The sequence below is a fragment of the Oncorhynchus mykiss genome, chromosome 3, assembly GCF_057628025.1.
Source record: "Oncorhynchus mykiss isolate SJ-2025 chromosome 3, ASM5762802v1, whole genome shotgun sequence".
NCBI classification, from domain to species: domain Eukaryota; kingdom Metazoa; phylum Chordata; class Actinopteri; order Salmoniformes; family Salmonidae; genus Oncorhynchus; species Oncorhynchus mykiss.
The window spans coordinates 69161292-69184482 of record NC_143024.1 but is presented as its reverse complement, the minus strand read 5'-3'; the positions used below and the strand labels follow the sequence as shown (position 1 = coordinate 69184482).

Here is a 23191-nt window from a genome sequence, read left to right as displayed (position 1 = left end):
ACACACAGGATATAAGAGTCTCCTTAAGACCACCACCGTCTATAAACGTTTTCCGTACTACAGAGAGGAAGAGGAACCATTTTACAGGCACTGTGTTTACAGTCACATTGTGTAAATTAACAGAGCATCCCTTCCGCTGCTTTCTGCTACCTTCAGGACCACACAATGGCTACTTGTGTGATACCCCCTAGAGAGGAACAATGCATTGTTTGTAGCCTCATGTTTGTTTACTGAGGGGGATACCTAAATACAGGACCACCGGACGTCGTAAAAAATGTCCTCTACTGATTTGTTTTGTGGAGAAGGACATAGATAACAGGGGCTTGGTGCTTGGCAACCGCTAGAGTATTTTATGATCAGTAAATTAGAGAGAGAGACAATCGATTGAGTGATGAACAGACACAATGCACAATGAACACAGTGACACACATAGATACAAAACAGGACAGGCTCATACATTTATATAGTCACATTATTGGTTGTGCTCTTCAAATGATCTATTGACACAGGTCAATATAAGAATAAAGGCTAGGTTAGGTTAGCGTTTTCCATTTTACTCTTACTGCGATGGTACTGATGATGGCTTTCACTAACAACACCACACAATTTACTAGGAGGGAGGGACATGCCATCCATTGCATAGAGCCACAGACAGTAATGTAACCTATATCCCCTGGCAACATGGTGGCTCTAGTGGTCATACTGTAGCTCTCTGGCTTAATCCCAAATGACACCCTATTCCCTATAGGGCCCTGGTCAAAAGTAGTGCACCATGTAGGGAATAGGGTGGCATTTGGGACACAACCTCTGAGTCTGTCTGTACATAATGTGACTCTCTGGCTCCCTGCATACTGTAGCTACAGCAGATCCCTAGCACGGCCAGGTCTGGGGTCCTGATTAAATGTTATGCATGTCGAGGGAGCATGCTAACACAATCACGCTGCTAGCAACAGCAGCAGAGTACATCAAATCAGCAACTCTCCTGATGGGAACCCATGAAATCCAATTTCCTTATCTATCCATCGTCTCTATCTCTCTGCAGTACACTGTCTGGGAATATGATCCCGCTAAAGGAAGCATTCATGGCTTACCTTTCACTACACTAGTAATCAGTAGCTGGCTGATACCACAGTCAGGTAATACCACTGCTGTAAGGTAATTATAGGCTAGTGGCTACCAGTGGCTTATATCTGAATACAAATACATATCCTCTGGTGGCTAGAAGCGCTGTTATTACTACGACTAGCAATACTGAAAATAACCAGACCTGACAATCTCTACAGGGAAATTACATGGTATGGTTAATTCTTCCTACAGGGCACAATATTATGATTGAGTTTCACTCAACTGCAAATTGGTTGACAATTACATTGGGAAGCCTAATCAACTGTCTCACCAGATATATATTAAATACTGGCCCCAGGCCACTGATGATGTCTAGGAATGGAATGGTGCATCTGTGTGTGTGTGTGTGTGTGTGTGTGTGTGTGTGTGTGTGTGTGTGTGTGTGTGTGTGTGTGTGTGTGTGTGTGTGTGTGTGTGTGTGTGTGTGTGTGTGTGTGTGTGTGTGTGCGTGCGTGCGTGTGTCCGTGCATCTGCCTCAGTAACAAGTCATACACACAGAGGTGAAGCAGCCTTTGAATTGGCGATACTGATGACAAACTGCCAATGGAATCATCCATGGATCATCCTCTCACAGCCAGGAGGAGCTTAGCCCCTTATACCCAGACGAGGGTCGTCACATCACAACCAGATCGATATTGTTCCATCCTCACCCATAAGGAGTCTCACTGCACAGCAAATAGACCTGGCTGGTTACTCTCTGAGTAATCAATCCAAATCACTCATCCTTAAGGACCCACTGACCCATGTGTGTGTGTGTGTGTGTGTGTGTGTGTGTGTGTGTGTGTGTGTATGTGTGTGTGTGTGTGTGTTGAGGGGGTGGAACCCAAACCAACCCAGTAATCTTTATGGTAATAGTAAGGAAGCACCATCAATATTAGCACAACAAAGTCAGGGGAGCCTTGAGAAGTCCTTTCATCACAGATCCCGCCACCAAGATGGGAGTATTATGATGCAGAATATTCAGTGTGCTCAAGGATCCTGAGTGATATTGTGCTGGGCTGACAACGGTTTGATGAAGGCGACGGGCAAGGATGAGTCCATTACAGACACTGCAGGGTTTTTTCTGCATGGAAAAGTCTTGGACAAAAAGTCTTCTACGTTTTATCTTGGTCCGCCTAAGCCGGGATAGTAAAACGTTTTCAGTGTAACCTTAAACTGCTAAAACCATATTTAAAACTGTACAATTTTCTCTGTGCCTCATCACAAAATGTGTATAATTGCAGGAAATTAGATGTAAAACAGCATAATTTTGTCTCTGCGGCCAAGAGGAGGACATCTAAAAGTTCTGGTTGCCAACCGCGCCATTGGCCACGCCTACTCCCTGCCACGCACTCCACCTAAGCCGCATTTAAATCCAGAAAAAATCCTGCACTGTGGTCCATGTCCATCCTATTGCTTTTGAAACCATAATCTCAGCCCTAAATGATGTGTCATACTAAAGAGGACAAGTATCATTGATGACTTGATCATACCTCTCTAGCATCCTGCTTCTAGAACTCAACACAGAACACTCAGTACTACAGTAAAAAACCCTCAAGGACACACATGGATGTTTACTAGGAAATGCACCTGAGAAAAAAAGGCCATTCCTGAGAAACAGATCTTGACTACTGAAAACCAACAAAGTATCCAACTCAGACAGCTCAAACTAAGAGCCGCATCCATGAGGGTAGAAGCCGCTATGAACTGAATAAAAACCATGATTGTTTTAAAAGTGATGTTAATATGCAGAAACAATACAACAACATTAGACAAATATTCCTTTGTTACGGCAGGGAGAGCTTACAGGCAGGCAGTACATTATCACAGAATTATAGACACATTAAAGACACACACAGACACACTGGAGAGCTTCATGCTTACAGCCTTTACCTCTATCCGTTCAGCCCCAGATAAGGAGAGGATTTCTATTGTTTTTCATGACAGAACGGCTCCATTTCTGTTTTTGGAGAGAGAAATGCAACATGGACGCCCCACTCTGAGAGGTTGCATGGTCATTTACCGCCCTGGAGAAGCCACTGTAGCCTCAGGGAGCCACAGAGAAAGAAAGAAAATTACATTGTTTTAATCTCTTGTGGAAAGATTCTGCGTGTAAACCAAGACAATCTGTCGGTACTAAATGTGATGTGTAGGATAGGACCAGCAGTAGTTCACGATTTTGCAGGTGTTTTGCAGGTGTCGGAAGGAGAGGGGACATTCGCCCATAACTTGCAAAGAGAGAGGGTGGAGCTCCTCGTTCCAGTTTCGCTCCTCATTCTAGCATTTCTTGATGTCTTCTTTTTTTTTTTTTTTATTTAACCTGTTTTCTCCCCAATTTCGTGGTATCCAATTGTTTTAGTAGCTACTATCTTGTCTCATTGCTACAACTCCCGTACGGGCTCGGGAGAGACGAATGTTGAAAGTCATGCGTCCTCCGATACACAACCCAACCAACCCACTGCTTCTTAACACAGCGCACATCCAACCCGGAAGCCAGCCGCACCAATGTGTCGGAGGAAACACCGTGCACCTGTCAACCTTGGTTAGCGCGCACTGCGCCCGGCCCGCCACAGGAGTCGCTGGTGCGCGATGAGACAAGGACATCCCTACCGGCCAACCCCTCCCTAACCCGGGCGACGCTAGGCCAATTGTGCGTCGCCCCACGGACCTCCCGGTCGCAGCCGGTTACGACAAAGCCTGGGCGCGAACCCAGAGTCTCTGATAGCACAGCTGGCGCTGCAGTACAGCGCCCTTAACCACTGCGCCACCCGGGAGCATTTCTTGATGTCTTCTATTAACATTTATGGACCCAGAACTTAATCGAGCAGCTGACCAATTATGTGAGACTTTAGTTCTGGGTTAACCGAGATTACAGTCTGTCAGAACAGCCGTTTGATTATACTGCTTAACCAGTCCCTGAAAATTATCATATGCAGTGAGTTGCAACTATCAAGGGATGCTATTAAACCAGACAAAGCCTTATAATTCTTTAATCAGAATGCTTCTCTTATCATTGGGAGGGATGTTGACCGACTGAGACTGACCCTTTTACCTAAACACAGTCAGTGGAGATTCAGAACCAGAAGCATGACGATTCAGCTCGTTTGAGGATAATCCTCCCAACTCAACAACAAATGGACAGAGTCTGAAACCTGGCCTAAATCTCAATAGTTCTCCTGTTGTACTGGGAGCCAACAATGTATTCCTTTGCCGTGAAACGTATTCCGTTGCTTGTAGGTTACACACTGCCTGCCTTCAACCGTGGAGGTAAATATGATTTTCTGCATGCCTTTACAGTCATTACTATTCCACATCTGTGTGCTGATTGCTCTCTCGGCATGCTTACATGCATACCCCTTTGTGAGGAATACCTTTCGGAGCCATTGAGAAATTGTGGAGATAATCTACAACAGTTGAAAAATATGGAGTTTCGGCATGAAATAACAATAGCTCTTTGTATGAGATTTTTTTCTTTGTTCTTTCCTCTAAAATGTGCTTAAGGCCAAACCTTAAACCACTCAGTCATAATGGTACAGTCAATGGTGGCTAGCAGCTAATTCCACCAGAGGAGCTGATGGGAATTCCTGGTGAGCTACTGTCCTAAAATAAGAGAGTGCTGTGGACTGCAACTGCTGTTATGTGGCTGGCTGTAGTCTGTAGGCTGGGTCTTGTGTGCTAGGATGCTAGCACGGGCACCCCACAGAGAAGAGTGATCAGTCATTACCTTTCAGCCTTCCAGCCACCTTCCAACCACAGCCAGTCCATAGACAGGGAGAAGGACCAGCCAGCCAGCCAGGCAGGCAGGGCAGGGGGGGGGGGGGGGGGGGGATAAGAGGGCTGAGGCACAGGGGTGGGAAAGAGCACAGCTGGAGCCTCTCTATATATTTACTCATGGCTAGTCCAATGATGTGTGCACACAGAGAGAGCACACAGGGGGAGCTTTTACCAAGCAGAAAGCTGTGAACTGTGATATGTCTGCCTTTTAGCACAAGGGGGACTTTCATTATGACAGAACAGCTATAGGCTACCACATGTATCGCAAAATAGGTACAGGCCTAAACCCATAGATTTCATCCACCTTGAATGTTCTTTAAGAAACAAAGAAAATAGCTAAATCATGCATTGAACAAGCACAACGGCTAATCTCAGGTTTATTAATGGGAGATAATTAATGGGAGATAATATTTTAGCAGTGACTCAGTCAAACACCAACAATGAGTGCTATGGGTCATATTTTCCCGCTGGTCTGCAAGCTATCTTACTAATAGTGTTATAAATGCAAACAGGTCCTAGCACTGTATGCTAGGTTGAATCTTGTGGAGAAAAGGTATTGACATCATTTCAAAGGCTGTCAGTCGACCAGGGGCATCATGTGATGACAAAATAATCTATAACATGTGCATGGGAATGCCATAGTGGAATTCCCATGGACGGTGAAACAACATAGAACATGACAGGTAACTATACTGAACAAAAATATAAGCGCAACATGCAACAATTTCAATGATTTTACTAAGTTACAGTTCATTTAAGGAAATCAGTCAACTTCACATGACTGGGCAGGGGTGCAGCCATGGGTGGAGCTAGGCCCAGCCAATCAGAATGTTTTCCCCACAAAACGGCTTTATTACAGACAGAACTACTCCTCAGTGTCATCAGCTGTTCGGGTGGCTAGCTCAGGCGATCCCGCTGGTAAATGTACATTTTTATTTCATTTTACCTTTATTTAACTAGGCAAGTCAGTTAAGAACAAATCATTTTTTACAATGATGGCCTACCCTGGCCAAACCCTCCACTAACCCGGATGACGCTGGGCCAGTTGTGCACTGCCCTATGGGACTCCAGATCACAGCCGGTTGTGATACAGCTGGGATCAAACCTGAGTCTGTAGTGACGCCTCTAGCACTGCGATGCAGTGCCTTAGACCGCTGCGCCACTCTGCCCCCCAGAAGAAGCTGGATGTGGAGATCCTGGGCTGGCGTGGTAGTGAGGCCGGTTGGACGTACTGCCAAATTCTCTAAAACGATATTGGAGGCAGCTTATGGTAGAGAAATTAACATTAAATTCTCTGGCAACAGTTCTGGTGGACATTCCTGCAGTCAGCATGTCAACTGCATCTGTAGGACTGTGTTGTGTGATAAAAGTGCACATTTTAGAGTGGCCTTTTATTGTCCCCAGCACAAGGTGCTCCTGTGAAATTATCATGCTGTTTAATCAGCTTCTTGATATGCCACACCTGTCAGGTGGATGGATTATCTTGGCAAAGGATAAATGCTCACTAACAGGGATGTAAAGAAATGTGTGTACAACATTTGAGTGAAATAAGCTTTTTGTGCGTTTGGAACATTTCCGGGATCTTTTATTTCAGCTCATGAAACATGGGACTAACACTTTAAATGTTGCGTTTATATTTTTCGCTCAGTATAGTTCATACATACCAGTAGTCAAAGGCCCATTCCCATTTTAAGAGGTTTAACCCCCAACTAATCTCAGCAATCCAGAACCAAATTAGACTCTAAGCCCCAACAGACAGGCCTGGTATGTTTTGTTTGACACAGCAGAACATGGGTAGTACAGTAAGTGCAGGGGTATTAGCATGTTATTTGGTGGTGACTGACTGGTGACCTTGCTGCTTTCCTCTTTGACTAAGTGCCATTTATTTTCTACTTGGCTTTTTATTCTCCTTGTTCGCGGATGGAAACCCTGACAACTGATGACAGCTGAAAACAAGCCTTATGCGTGTGTGAGTGTGCGTGAGGGCGTGCCTGTGTGTGTGTGTGCATGTGTGTTAATTAACCATTTCACTATCCTAAACAGCTATAGATCAGCTTGCAGTGAGTCATTAGTGGTGTGTTGTTGCCCCAGCTGTATAGTCTTTAAATACCCCAGTGATGGTAATTATTGTCTCTCCACAACAGCCATGTGTGTGTGTGTGTTTGTGTGTGCTCTGCTGCGCCCTCTGCACCACCGCCCCGGGCCTGCCTAGCCTGATGCGCTTTTGTTGATTGTCTGTCTGGGAGGGGGATCCTCCTCTGCCTTTATATCTCTCTCTCTCTCTCTCTTTCATCCCCCTCTCCCTCTCATCTCCCTTTCCTTCTCTCTCTTTCTCTCTCCCTTTCTTCATGCAGCTGTGACTGATGTTTTAACAAGACACAATAGGATCTGTTTAGCCACAAGCCAGGAAAAAAGGTTGCTCCTAGGTCCCTGGGGAAGAGGTTACTGTCGTGGAGGGGGGGCAGAAGGCGGGGGTGCCCTCTAAAATGAACAGGCTTTCTGCAGTCGTTATTTACCTGGCTGACACTATCAAATTGCCATTGTATTGTTCTGTTTTTCCATTAGAACCTTGACCTGTAACCAATCTATTATAGCAATAGTGAATTTGGAAAGAGTGGGACATCATATAAACTGGGACAGCTTAATCCTGACACGTTTTTATCTTGGTTTGACAAGAGAAAATCAAAACTATTGTTACTAAGCCCTTGCAGAGAAACCACATGATTAAAATCACATCACTTCATTGATGTGACATCATAGAGGGGGGCAGAGCAAGCTTCAAACGGGAAGCTCATCCCACAAAGCACACGGTAAGATCAGTGATATAGCTTTTTTCTGTTTTGATGTTAAAGTTCTAAAACTTTCATAAATAATGCACTGTGCCCTATTGTGATGTAAATGTGCATACTATGTACTGGTGCATTAAAATACATATAAGTTGCCAATATTATGTTTACATTTTGTAATAAATAAAAAAACATTGTTGTCTCGCTTTACCAACCATTGCTAGCTAAAGTAGGGAGGCATGGAGTAGGTAAAGTGGGACAGTCTTATATAGGCTTTTCCAATGGAGGAAAGAGATCCAGTTTACATTAGCGACCACCTGTACAGTACATAGTTTAGGCAGGGGTCTAGTTTTTCTAGTCCTAAATCCTTTACATTTTTTATTGTAGCACTTTTTGCATTCCTGTCTTCTGTAACCTCTTCAGGGATCTATCCAGCATATTAGTCAATTTCTGAAAACCTAAGATGTTTCCTAATCACACAAATTGAAATTGTCACTGGGGTACAATTAGTACTTTAATAATGGTGTCCCAGTTCATCTAACCTACTGTCCCAGTCTACCAAATGCAAACTAAAAATATGGTTTTGACAAATAGGTGTGTCATGCCTCCTGTGGATACAATATCAACATTTTTTGTTGTTCTTTTTTGTGATTAGGAAACATCTTGAGGATTTCAGAAATGTATCATGTGTTGGACTAATATGTTGGATAAATGTCAAAAGAGGTTACAGAAGACAGGAATGCAAAAAGTGTCCCACTTATTCCGAATTCCCGCTATGAGGCAGCCATATCGAGGGAGTTTGATAGTGGAGATTGAGTCATTTAATCAGTTTGTCATTTTCCACATTCTTTTTACATTAGAGAGATAATGGTGCTCTTGAAAGAAGGCAGCATTCCTCTGATCAAGGGTAAGTGCCAAGCAACTGATTTGATGTCAGTGCTTTCAAGGTGGAGGGGGGTACACGGTAGACCCTCCCCTCCATCAGTCCAATCAGAGCTACCTGAGCTGCTGCCCTGGGAAGGAGGGACACCGACCATCTCCAAATAAGATACACATGAAGCAATATTTATGGCGCCCTATGATTTTCATCCAAGTATAAAAATATAATATCTCCCGTCTGTCACAGTCACAAATATGTCGGCAGTGGAGCTTGTGCAAATAAGAAGCAAATTGATGACTCATACCAAAATCCAAAGGCCAGTATGTTAGAGATCCACTCAGCAACACAAGCTGTGTTTGCTACAGTAAATAGGCCTAACCTAAGCATTTTGAGAAGGACACAGATTAAGGAGCCTCAAACTTTACGGTCAACTTCAGTACATGGGTCTGCTCAGTTATGAAGTGTAACTGCATCTTGATTGGTATACTACACAAAAATAGAATATGAGTTATTACCGTAATCACCTAATGACTGTTCTCTAATGGCTTTTACTTAACTATTTGGAAGTCATTGGACCTAAAAGTCCTGATCTCAGCCAAAAGCTTAATGGAATGAACACAATTACACTCAGAGGAGAAAGGTAATGCCAACATGATTGCATTACGGTACGATGACAGTCTCAAGTAGGCATCAGCAATAGGCATTAGGGTGGCTGTCTCAAGTGTACATCAGCATAAGACTCCTCACCGACCTACCTGCCAGGGATATATGCTGCTTCAGCCTGAGTAAACTGCCTGTCTGTCTAATTACATCTAGTGCTATTGACTCTTTTAGTGAGCTACACTGTGTGTGTGTGTGTGTGTGTGTGTGTGTGTGTGTGTGTGTGTGTGTGTGTGTGTGTGTGTGTGTGTGTGTGTGTGTGTGTGTGTGGCCAGCTAGAGACATACTGTAGTGTAGGAGCCCACAGCAACATTTCCTGACCTTTGTCCACAGCACATCGCTTGATTAAATCCCTGTTAAGCTCTGAGAGGCACAGCGTGAATAATCCACCTGTTAAGGCTATGATCACTCTTGTTGTTCAATGTCAAGCTTGTGTCTTGAAGCTCAGACACACCAGTAGGATTTTCAAAAGTTTGCCTTCCAGTCAATCTCTTTTATTTTCACACAGCAAAGACCTTGAAGTAGTCAGCCACTCAGCCTTGATAAAATACTCAAAACCAGAAGGTGACAGTACTGTTGTTTGTCAATGCATGTCTGTGTGTGTCTAGATTCTAATGTTAGCTAGCTAGCTGCGCTAATGTTACTATTTTGTAGAAACCCCTTGTTGATACTGGCCAGATGGCCACAGCTAGATAACTACCTAGCAAGACGACAAAGACAATTCACGCTCCATAATCCCATACTAGCTAGCTAATGTTAGCACAACATAGATAGCTAACGTAAACTCACTCACTTTTGTACATCGCCTTGGTCCGTACAATTGACCTTATTTTAGGCCAAAAAAACATAATACTTCCAGATCAACTGTAATGTCAATACCATTGTAAAGCACCCTTTCCAACAAAAGCCATTACGAGACCTCCACGGTGCCCATTTCTGCATGATTCAAGAAGGCAGTGAGCTCCGCCAGGTCTTTTTAAAAATGGCGGGTGGGTAAGCAAAACTATTGCGTGATAGTGAGATGTCGTGTGGGGAAACGGCTTTTTTTCACTCGATCTGTCCAACTTATCACCTTATCGCCTCTAAAATGAAAATAAAACACTATAAAGAGTTTATATAATGTGTCATTACATACCTATTTGAAGGTTTGTGTCAAATTCTTTAGGGCGGTGCTAAAGAGATCTTCAGAAGTAAACAGCGGCTTTGAGAGTCATGATCGCTTGCAGTGATAATGCAAAAAATGACTAGGTATCCCCCCCCTTACCCCTGTCACTGTCCATTTCTTGTTTTTAAACGATGAGAGAAGTGCTACACCTGGTGGAGAGCGATTGTAAGACAGAAATGGTTGCTTTATGCGTGCTGTATGTTACGACATGACACGTCCCGATGTAACGGAGGGTCCGTTTTTTCAACTTTTTTCCAATACTATAGAGCCATTACCATGTCGATCAACGCTTGAATAGAAACGTAGTTCACAACCCAGATTTTGAAGTCAACACAGTCGCTACAGTCCCATTAGTTTTCTCTGCAGCCTCGTTTGAATGTCTCGGTTGCGCACATTTGTACGGAATGGGGTGAGTTTACGTTAGCTAGCTAAGGACTCTGCACTAACTCAGCGGCTAACACAGGCAGCTGTTTCATGGAAACTAGCTAATCCATTGTGATTTAATTATAATATCAATACTAGCTGCAGTGGTTAGCTAGCTTGGAGGAAGTATTTAGTGTTGTATGTGTTGCGTCTGTGGTTTTAGCTAGCTACCATCCCATAGCCAACATTGCATATGAAGTGTTATTGTCTCATCCGTGGATGTACAGAGAAAATGCTCTCGTTTTTCCTTTTTGTTGTCTCTCCCGTTGGCTCCCCCAAGTGGGTGTTCATGCTCTCTGATTTGCTCAAAGTCAAGTTGTTGGCCACTTAACGAGCATTGCAATTCTACAAGTAGAAATGTTAGGTTCAGGGCCTCCCCGGTGGTGCAGTGGTCTGTGCTACCAGAGATTCTGGGTTCGCGCCCAGGCTCTGTCGCAGCTGGCCGCGACCGAGAGGTCCGTGGGGCGATGCACAATTGGTCTAGCGTTTTCCGGGTTAGGGAGGGTTTGGCCGGTAGGGATATCCTTGTCTCATCGCGCACAAGCGACTCCTGTGGCGGGTAGGGCGCAGTGCGCGCTAACCAGGTCGCCGGGTGCACAGTGTTTCCTCCGACACATTGGTGTGGTTGGCTTCCAGGTTGGATGAGCGCTGTGTTAAGAAGCAGTGAGACAAGATAGTAACTACTAACAATTGGATACCACGAAATTGGGGAGAAAAGGGGGTAAAATTTGAAGAGCACGTCCATAGATTTTCGCCTTGTCTGCTCAGGTAATCAAACCAGCAAACTTTCGGTTAGTGGCCCAATGCTCTAACCACTAGGCTACCGGCCGCCTACCTCATCTATACAGCATAAATTACCAATGATAAACTAAGATGTCCGTCCTATCAAGTGTTGTGAGTACTGAGTCACCTGAGACTGACAGACATCTCTCCTAGAGATGAACGTACTTTGGTGAGAAAAGTGCAAATCAATCCCAGAACAACAGCAAAGGACCTTGTGAAGATGCTGGAGGAAACAGGTACAAAAGTATCTATATCCACAGTAAAACGAGTCCTATTTCAACATAACCTGAAAGGCAGGTCAGCAAGGAAGAAGCCACTGCTCCAAAACTGCCATAAAAACGCCAGACTATGGTTTGCAACTGCACATGGGGACAAAGATCATACTTTTTGGAGAAATGTCCCCTGGTCTGATGAAACAAAAATAGAACTTCTTGGTCATAATGACCATCATTATGTTTGGAGGAAAAAGTGGGAAGCCGCCTGCCTTCAGGATCTCTTCAATTCTTTTGGTGTTCTGGTCCAGCTTTTGCAAGTCATTATGGGAAGTCAGGATGTCATCGACATAGGTATCCTCTTCAAGGATCCTACGTTCCTCCTCCAAGGTAAGCAAACATTGGCAGTTTGGCTGTCTCTCTCATAGCAAGCCGAAGAACACCATCCCAACCATGAAGCACAGGGGTGGCAGTATCATGTGGTGGGGGTGCTTTGCTGCAGGAGGGACTAGTGCACTTCACGAAATAGATGGAAAATTACATGGATATATTGAAGCAACATCTCAAGACATAAGTCAGGAAGTTAAAGCTTGGTCACAAATGGGTCTTCCAAATGGACAATGACCCCAAGCATACTTCCAAAGTTGTGGCAAAATGGCTTAAGGACAACAAAGTCAAGGTATTGGAGTAGCCATCACAAAGCCCTAACCTCAATCCCATAGAAAGTTGGTGGGCAGAACTGAAAGCGCATGTGCGAGCAAGGAGGCCTACAAACCTGACTCCGTTACACCAGCTCTGACAGGAGGAATGGGCAAAATTTACCCAACTTATTGTGGGAAGCTTGTGGAAGGCTACCCAAAATGTTTGACCCAAGTTAAACAATTTAAAGGCAATGCTACCAAATACTAATTGAGTGCATGTAAACTTCTCACCCACTGGGAATGTGATGAAAGAAATAAAAGCTGAAATTAACCATTCTCTCTACTATTATTCTGACATTTCACATTCTTAAAATAAAGTGGTGATCCTAACTGACCTAAGACAGGGAATATTTACTATGATTAATTGTCAGGAATTGTGAAAAACTGAGTTTAAATGTACTTGGCTTATGGTTTATGTAAATTCTGACTTCAACGGTATATTTACAGTACCTGTTAAAAGTTTGGACACACCTACTCCTTCAAGGGATTTTCTTTATTTTTACTATTTTCTATGAAATAACACATATGGAAAATGTAGTGACCAAAACAAGTGTTAAACAAATCAAAATATATTTTAAATGTTAGATTCTTCAAAGTAGCCACCCTTTGCCTTTTGATGACAGCTTTGCACACCTGGAATGCTTTTTCAACAGTCTTGAAGAAGTTCCCAAATATGCTGAGCACTTGTTGGCTGCGTTTCCTTCACTCTGCGGTCCAACACTTCCCAAACTCATCCCAAACCATCTCATTTGGGTTGAGGTCAGGTGATTGTGGAGGCCAGGTAATCTGATGCAGCACTCCATCACTCTCCTTGGTCAAATAGCCCATGAACAGCATGGAGGTGTGTTGGGTCATTGTCCTATTGAGAAAGAAAGGATAGTCCCACTAAGCGCATTCCAGATAGATGGCGTATCGCTGCAGAATGATGTGGTAGCCATCCTGGTTAAGTGTGCCTTGAATTTAAAAGCAAAGCACCAACACACCTCTTCCACCATGCTTCACGGTGGGAACCACACATATGGAGATCATCCGTTCACCTACTCTGCGTCTCACAAAGACACGGCGGTTGGAACCAAAAATCTCAAATTTGGACTCATCAGACCAAAGGACAGATTTCCACCAGTCTAATGTCCATTGCTCATGTTTCTTGGCCCAAGCAAGTCTCTTCTTCTTATTGGTGTCCTTTAAGTAGTAGTTTATTTGCAGCAATACGACAATGAAGGCCTGATTCACGCAGTCTCCTCTGAACAGTTGATGTTGAGATGTGTCTGTTACTTGAACTCTGTAAAGCATTTATTTGGGCTGGTAACTCTAATGAACATATCCTCTGCAGCAGAGGTAACTCTGGGTTTTCCTTTCCTGTGGCGGTACTCATAGCCACAGATTCATCATTTCCCCTTGATAGTTTTTACAACTGCACTTGAAGAAACTTTCAAAGTTCTTGAAATTTTCCGGATTGACTGACCTTCATGTCTTAAAGTAATGATGGACTGTTGTTTCTCTTTGCTTACTTGAGCTGTTCTTTCCATAATATGGACTTGGTATTTTACCAAATGGGGCTATCTTCTGTATACCACCGCTACCTTGTCACAACACAACTGATTGGATGAAACGCATTAAGGAAAGAAATTCCACAAATGTACTTTTAACAAGGCACACCTGTTAATTGAATGCATCCCAGGTGACTACATAATGAAGCTGGTTGAGAGAATGCCAAGGGTGTGCAAACTGTCATCAAGGCATAGGAAGCCTACTTTGAAGAATCTCAACTATAAAGTATATTTTGATTTGTTTAAAATTAATGTAGTAACCAACACTTTTTTGGTTACTACATAATTCCATTTGTGTTATTTCATAGTGTGATGTCTTCACTATTATTCTACAATGTAGAAAATAGTTAAAGTAAAGGAAAACCCTTGAATGAGTAGGTGTGTCCAAACCTTTGACTGGTACTATAAATATATCTTTTTTATATTATGGCATTAATTCGTGTCACATATCAGTTTGCAAACAATGTAAAAATGTATCCTTGAGTTAATAAAGCCCCATACAAACATGGTCTCTTTCTTGAGTAAGGAAGCTCCAAAATGCAGGTCTAGCTCAGTACTTTCTGTGATGAGGGGCAGCCAACAAAAGAACAGAGCGTAGGAGTTGGAGTTGGAAATCTTCTCTAGTTGTGCCGTGATTGGCTCAGTGTTCTGCCATTCATGGGGATACTATGTTACCGCAGAATCTACAAGCTAGGCAGTTCAAGCCCCCTTGGCTGCTGCCATAGATTTACAGTAAAAGTGCCCGTCCAAGAAGGCTCAAGGTCATTGGCCACAGACAAAATGTCAAATCACGTTTTATCTACCGTAGCTCATGTCAACATCATACTTTCAATATCTTAGCTAGCAAGCTAGCTAGCTAGACAAGCAGTCATCATCATGAATCACATCGATAATCTACTGGCAAATTGCAAATTCAAAATGAGTGGTTTGGAAGGAATCAGTAGCTAACTGCGAGCATCGCAAAGCAATCTCTATTTTGCTTCCCTTGTCTGCTATTTGGTGGAGAGGGTGTGTGGTCCAAGTCTGGGTTTAAGGATTTAAAGCGTCTGAAAACATTGGCCATGCGGTCAATCCAGCATGATTTCATCCAGAGAATGCCAGACTTTGATGACAAAGTTTGATGACAAAATAGAGCACATACAACAGCTCTACCACTTCTTAGACTTGCTTTTAATAAGGAATGACAGATCTATAAATGACATTTCTGTGTGATTTTGTTCGGATCGCCCAAAAAGTTACATATTGCAACTTTAAAAAGGTACTTCTGACTCTATAAAACCTCTACCGCTCTTGGGCCCTATCAAACCAGTGAAACGCCAGGAGCTTAGTCATCATTTACCCATGCTGCTCCCTAAAGGCTGGAGTGCACCTGCTCCTCCTGCTCTACCAAAATTATGATACTACGCTTTAGTCCTACATTAAGCCTTAGCACATAAGCATAAGCAACATAAGCGGTCGCTCATGGCACCAGGCCGCTTGGTTCTGCATCAGCTATTTTTCTCTTGAAATGTCAGTCACTGACTGTCACTCAATTAGTCTTGTCAGATAAACTAATTTAGATTCGTAAGTTAGTCTAGCCAGCTATCTAAACTTGTAGCAATCATGGCCGAATACAAACCTGGCACGCAGGGCGCATATCCAGGGGCCCTGACCTCCAGGGGGCCTCCATTGATTTTTTTTGTCTCTCACTTAGATGTCATAAACATGGCATAAGTCATGTTGTAAAGAAGTGGAGGAAATTAGCTTTAAAACTGATCTCCACCCCATGGAAAAATGGGTAGAATTGTAATAAATTTGCTGTAAAACTGCTAATTTTTTCTCTCTGCCCAATGACAAAATTTGCAGAACTGCAGGAGAGGGGGGTGACCACTAAAATGTTTTGCCCCTGAGGAGTGGTGTAGTGCTATTTGTTTAGGTGTTTAGGCACCCCCCCCCCCCCCAGCCTATTGAATATCATTATATACTGAACAAAAATATGAACGCAACATGCAACAATTTCAACAATTTTTATGAGTTACAGTTCATATAAGGAAATCAAATCAAATGTTATTGGTCACACACACATATTTAGCAGATGTTATTGCGGGTGTAGCGAAATGCTTGTGTTCCTAGCTCCAACATTGCAGTAGTCACAACAATACACATAAATCTAAAAGTAAAATAATGGAATTAAGAAATATATAAATATTAAGACGAGCAATGTCAGAGTGGCATTGACTAAAATACAGTAGAATAGAATATGGTATATACATATGAAATTAGTAAAGCAGTATGTAAACATTATTAAAGTGACCAGTGATTCCAAGTCTATGTATATAGGGCAGCAGCTTCTAAGGTGCAGGGCTGCGTAACCGGGTGGTAGCCGGCTAGTGATGGCTATTTAAAAGTCGGATGGCCTTGAGATAGAAGCTGTTTTTTAGTCTCTCGGTCGCAGCTTTGATGCACCTGTACTGACCTCGCCTTCTGAATGATATCGGGGTCAACAGGCCATGGCTCGAGTGATTGATGTCCTCATGTGACATCGGATAATGTAGGTATCATCGAGGGCAGGCAGTGTGCCCCTGGTAATGCGTTGGGCAGACCGGACCACCCTCTGGAGAGCCCTGCGGTTGCTGCCGGTGCAGTTGCCGTACCAGGTGGTGATACAGCCAGACAGGATACACTCAATTGTACATCTGTAAAAGTTCGTGAGGGTCTTGGGGGCCAAGCCAAATTTCTTCAGCCTCCTGAGGTTATTTTCCTGTCACCACTCCGCCAGGGCCCTCAGCTCCTCCCTGTAACCTGTCTCGTCATTGTTGGTAATCAGGCCTACTATGGTTGTGTCGTCTGCAAACTTGATGACTGAGTTGGAGGCGTGTGTGGCCACACAGTCATAGGTGAACATGGGAGTACAGGAGGGTCTGAGTACGCACCCTTGATGGGCACTTGTGGTGAGGATCAGTGAAGTGGAAGTGTTGTTTCCTACCTTCACCACCTGGGGGTGGCCCGTCAGGAAGTCCAGGACCCAATTGCACAGGGCGGGGTTCAAACCCTGGGCTCCGAGCTTGATAATGAGCTTGGAGGGTACTATAGTGTTGAAGGCTGAGCTATAGTCAATGAACAGCATTCTAGGTATTCCTCTTGTCCAGGTGGGATAGGGCAAAGTGCAGTGGAATGGCGATTGCATGGTCTGTGAATCTATTGGGGCGGTAAGCAAATTGAAGTGGATCTAGTGTGTCAGGTAAGGTTGAGGTGATATTATCCTTAACTAGCCTCTCAAAGCACTTCATGATGACATAAATAAATGCTACGGGGCGATAGTAATTTAGTTCAGTTACCTTTTCTTTCTTGAGTACAGGAACAATGGTGGACATCTTGAAGCAAGTGGGGACAGCACACTGGGTTGGGAGAGATTGAATATGTCTGTAAACACTCCAGCCGGCTGGTCTGCGCATGCTCTGAGGATGCGGCTAGGGATGCCGTCTGGGCCGACAGCCTTGAGAGGGTTAACACGCTTAAATGTCTTACTCACATCGGCCACGGAGAACGAGCGCCCACAGTCCTTGGGAGCGAGCCCCATTGAATGCACTGTGTTATCCTCAAAGTGGACAAAAAAGGTGTTTAGCTTGTCTGGGAGCAAGACGTCGGTGTCAGCGACTTGGCTGGTTTTCCCTTTGTAATCCGTGATTGTCTGTAGACCCTGCCACATATGTCTCGTGTCTGAGCCGTTGAATTGCAACTCCACTTTTTACCTGTTGACTAGGCCCTAATCTATGGATTTCACAAGAATTGACAGGGGCGCAGCCATGGGTCACTCATCACTCAGTCGTGAATGAGCACCCAAAAAGCTAGAGACAGTGTAGTGCCGAAATCTCCCTGTTCTATGTTTAATATAACACACATACATTATTAATTTTGGTTGCCTATCCTGACGTGAAGTTTGTTCTATAGGAAGTATTTGACTCTGATGTGTGACACAGAAAGTATTTGACTCCAGCCACAAAATTAAGGAAATTAGAAGATTCTGGAAGGGGGGAGATTTTCGGCACAAGACCGGCCCTGGTACCGTTGATGACAGACTGCAGCCTGCTCTAAAGCAGAACTCCCCAGGTGAGATTACAGCTCAGTGGGGCAGCTGTTTCCATTCCTGACACCTTTTATTCAGGTAATGCGGTTAAGTTATTTACAGGCACGCATGCAGCATAAATTGCTTTGTTGATGACCTTTCCTGCAGCTCTCACTGCCCCCTCACCTAGACAGGGTTTTACGAGATAGATAGGTCGTAGACACAACACTGAGACCACACAGACCGATTAAAGTAGCCTATAAATGGTCCTACAGCTCCCCAGTCAAATTATACTCATCTGATAACAATTTTCAAGACAGAGCTACTGGTCAGCAGCCCATGGAGCCCTATACTCTCATCTTGGCATGGACAAAGGCAAACTGTTCCTGTTGTCACCTTTTTTCGGAATGAGCACTAATGAGTGGAAAGGTGAGACTACTCTACTGTACAGTGCATGCATAACGGCTGTATAATTGTTGCCCTCCCAACAATAGAATAATAATATAACGCAATAAAATCATCCCAAATAGGTGACACATTCAGTCACAAAACAATATAATATTAAGCCTATCGTTTACTTCGACATTAGCTACAATCACAGCTCGCTTTGTTCCGTATCCCTCAATAGAAAACCGCTACTGTAATCAGCATGGGACATTATCTTGCAAAATTGCTACAGCCAAAGAAGTATGTATATTTGATAGGCCTACTTACATGTATAGTAGTAGGCTACTTTTCAAAGTAGCACCTCAGAGAATCGAGCAGATTTCCATTCCAAATGGTCCGAATCCCGGACCAACAGTGTCACTTGCAGCTAAACTCGCTTGTCTGCGCTTTGGCTTTCATCGATTTGCTGACGTTTTAACGCTCTATTTTTTCTTCTTCAAATTCACGAGATATAATAGGTATATTTGTATCTTTGTTGCGCGAGCATTTTTTGGGAACACTCGTGTCCCCAATGTATAACGCTGTAATACAGCACGCTTCACTAACGAAGTCTCCTTGGAAACAGGACGGGGGGAGGGGGGGATTTTGCATAGGCTACACAAAAATCCAACACATTTAAGATAATGTCCAGTGGCAATTAAAAATGTGTTATACTGTATATCACACTGTTACATTGTGTTGTTGCTTTGTTTAATTTATTACACTGACACTATTGTCACCAGGCCTATAAGCAGGTTATGCTCCATTCAGCTCGTAATAGTAGATGAAACCTGGTCATGAATGGACATATCTTAGTTGTAAAGTCAGCCACTCAGCCTGCAATATGCTGTTACACAGCCTGACACTGGAGCCTATGGTGAAAAAAGGGGCAGGGGTATTCTCTCTCTCCCTGCCAGGCTATTAACTTACTGCACATGGAGGATCCTCCTTTGTGGCCCATCAATATCATTAGGGAAAGTTCAACATTGCTGCTGGGATAGTTCAAGGGCAATCCCTGGCAACTGATATCACCATAGGATTGCCTTTGTTTCCTTCCATTCAAACAGCTTCTATCTCAAGGCCATCAGACTGTTAAACAGCCACCACTAACATTGAGTGGCTGCTGCCAACACACTGACACTGACTCAACTCCAGCCACTTTAATAATGGGAATTGATGGGAAATGATGTAAATATATCACTAGCCACTTTAAACAATGCTACCTTATATAATGTTACTTACCCTACATTATTCATCTCATATGCATACGTATATACTGTACTCTATATCATCGACTGTATCCTTATGTAATACATGTATCACTAGCCACTTTAACTATGCCACTTTGTTTACATACTCATCTCATATGTATATACTGTACTCGATACCATCTACTGTATCTTGCCTATGCTGCTCTGTACCATCACTCATTCATATATCCTTATGTACATATTCTTTATCCCCTTACACTGTCTACAAGACAGTAGTTTTGGAATTGTTAGTTAGATTACTTGTTGGTTATTACTGCATTGTCGGAACTAGAAGCACAAGCATTTCGCTACACTCGCATTAACATCTGCTAACCATGTGTATGTGACAAATAAAATTTGATTTGATTTGATTTGATTTTCATGTTGACAGAAGCCCTACTGCTTTCCTTTCACATGGATGGAGCTCTCGTCATGGATACCATACACTAATATGGTAAAGATGCAGTAGGCCTATGCCAAGTTTTTGGTTGGGTCTACCAAAAGTACTGCACTGTACACATTTGCACCATAAATTAGCAAAGAATCTCTCTCTCTCTTTCCCTCCCCTTTAATTTACATTTCAGTGTTCTCCACTCCACTCTATAGGCCTTTTACCCTTCTACCTCACCTCATCCTTTCTCTTTCATTATATTGCCAATTGTCTCTCTCATTCCCTCCCTCCCTCCCTCTCTGTCTCGCTACCTCCCTACCTCTCTGTCTCCCTCCCTCCCTCTCTGTCTCTCTCCCTCCCTCCCTCCCTCTCTACCTGGTTGTCATTTACAGGAACACACCACACTTGACGTCATTTTCCAACAACATGGTCCAGACGAAGCTGATGGGATTGGCACTTCAACCTTTTCAGCTCGTTGAGGTGATTCGGGCATATACAGTTACAGTGACCAATGTTGTCATATGAATGTGGTCTTGACTTGCATAATCTTCACATTCTCTTTCTCTACAATTGATCCTCTAGCTAGCCTACTGTTTAAATGGGGTACATAGGCTATGGTTTATGCAGACAGCAAAAGTACAGACATAGCAGGCATTAAAGGATTAGGATTCATTAGCAGATTAGGAAAGGAAAAGAGCTTATTATTACCACAACAAGGCTTTCGGGTTAGAGCCCGGCCCCATAGGCTCAGCTATTCCATCGTCATAGTAGCAAATGACTGTAACTAATTCATTACTTAGACCAGCTGTTCAAAGTATTGGCCTACTAGGCTACTGTATCTCTCTCATTGTCTTAAGAATCACAACTCTTTTTTAACAATGCAAACAATGCTGTTCTGTATTATGAAATACTTGGCTATATGCTGTATGTTGTCTTTAATAACATTAAAAGCTCTAAGAGTTGAAAAGGGTAAAAGGCCCAGTGCAGTCAAAAACATTATTTTGTGTTTTATTTTTGTGTTTTATTTCATATTACAACAGCTGATGAAACTAACACTGTAAAAGTATGAAAAACATTGTGCAGTGTTATTTCCTGATAGTTGCTGGTTGAGAATACAATCTACACAGTACCTTCTAATCAGAAAGTTTGAATAGTTTTGGCTTTCCATGGCATCTATTAAATTGGTTAATAGACTAATAACAAAAATAACCTCTCTGCCAGCAAGTTTTCAGTTAGAGTTTTTTGCTGAACAGCTATTTTGCCTATTTTAATGGAAATCTATTACATTGAGGTAGCCTACTTAATTGTTACCCAGAAATGATTTGATATTGATATAAAAACGTCTGAATTGGGCCTTGGCTGTGTTTGTTTGTCTACTTATTATAGGCCCATCAAATCTTTGGAGCAGGCCATCGACGACTCCTCTCCATCACACTCTGTTCTGTGTGATGTTGTCATATACACTACATGACCAAAAGTATGTTGGACACCTGCTCGTTAAACATCTCATTCCAAAATCATGGGCATTAATATGGAGTTGGTCCCCCTTTTGCTGCTATAATAGCCTCCACTCTTCTGCAAAAGCTTTCCAATAGATGTTGGAACATTCCTGCGGGGATATGCTTCCTTTCGGCCACAAGAGCATTAGTAAGGTTGGGCACTGATGTTAGGCAATTAGGCCTGGCTCGCAGTCAGCATTCCAATTCATTCCAAAGGGGTTCGATGGGGTTGAGGTGAGGGCTCTGTGCAGGCCAGTCAAGTTCTTCTACACACATCTCAACAAAGCATTTCTGTATGGACCTCGCTTTGTGCACAGGGACATTCTCATGCTGAAACAGGAAAGGGACTTCCCCTAACTGTTGCCACAAAGTTGGAAACACAAAATTGTCTAGAATGTCATTGTATCCTGTAGCGTTAAGATTTCCCATCACTGGAACTAAGGGGCCTAGCCCGAACCATGAAAAAAAGTCCCAGACCATTATTCCTCCTCCACCAAACTTTACAGTTGGCACTATGCATTGGGGCAGGTAGCGTTCTCCAGGAATTCGCCAAACCCAGTTTAGTCTGTCGGACTGCCAGATGGTGAAGCGTGATTCATCACTCCAGAGAATGTGTGTCCACTGCTCCAGAGTCCAATGGCGGCAAGCTTTACACCAGTCCAGCTGACGCTTGGCATTGTGCATGGTGATCTTAGGCTTGTGTGCAACTGCTCGGTCAAGAAAACCCATTTCATGAAGCTTCCTATCAACAGTTCTTGTGCTGACCTTGCTGCCAAAGGCAGTTTGGAACTCAATATTGAGTGTTGCAACCGATGACAGATGATTTTTACGCTCTACACGCTTCAGCACTCGTCAGTCCTGTTCTGTGAGCTTGTGTGGCCTACCACTTTGCAGGTGTAGCTCCTAGACATTTCCACTTCACAATAACAGCACTTTCAGTTGATGGGGCAGCTCTAGCAGGGCAAAAATTTGACGAAATTGATTTGTTGGAAAGGCGGCATCCTATGACGGTGCCATGTTGAATATATAGTATATATATTTTGTATATATAGTGTAGAAGCTCCATAAATATAAAACACTTGTAAGGTTATAACACAGAGTTTCAAAACCCAGAGGCGCAACATCGTGAGACTCCCGGGAATGTTTACGAAACAGACCAGGCCGGTGTTTGGGGTTTGATAAGTCAATGAGAGAAGTAAAAGATTCTTCATTAGTTGTGAATTGTCTCAAAATCTAAACGCACAACTTAGATTTCACACAATGTCTTAAGTAGTTGAACATGTTATTACTCCAACGTCGTGAAAGTGACAATATGAAACATTTCATTTTCGTAAAAATCTACTTTATATCGAAGGAGTGTCTTTGATTTGACGGCCTGCACATGTGCGGTTAGGCACGAGACGACCGTTAGACTTTTTTATTTTTTATTATTATGAATAAAACAAACACAAAAACAGAAATATACAAAAAATAGTACATAAAACTAACAGTATTACATGTCAAGATACATTTTCAATTTGTATTAAAGTTTTATGGTGCGTA

General features: G+C 43.1%; 1 protein-coding gene and 1 long non-coding RNA gene across 2 annotated transcripts in view; one reads left to right on the top strand and one right to left on the bottom strand.

The window, feature by feature from the left end:
- The window catches only part of arhgef49 (Rho guanine nucleotide exchange factor 49), a 72912-nt gene extending 53827 nt beyond the window's left edge, over positions 1 to 19085 (bottom strand). The window contains exon 1 of the mRNA XM_021597468.3: positions 18798 to 19085. The gene's annotated coding sequence lies outside the window, so the exon portion shown is untranslated. The remainder of the gene's footprint in view (positions 1 to 18797) is intronic.
- On the top strand, positions 18277 to 21502 carry LOC118963713 (uncharacterized). Its single transcript, XR_005050883.2, has 3 exons — positions 18277 to 18512; positions 20151 to 20213; positions 20543 to 21502. It is a non-coding gene; the product is annotated as an uncharacterized LOC118963713 (long non-coding RNA).
- Positions 21503 to 23191: the final 1689 nt, after the last annotated feature.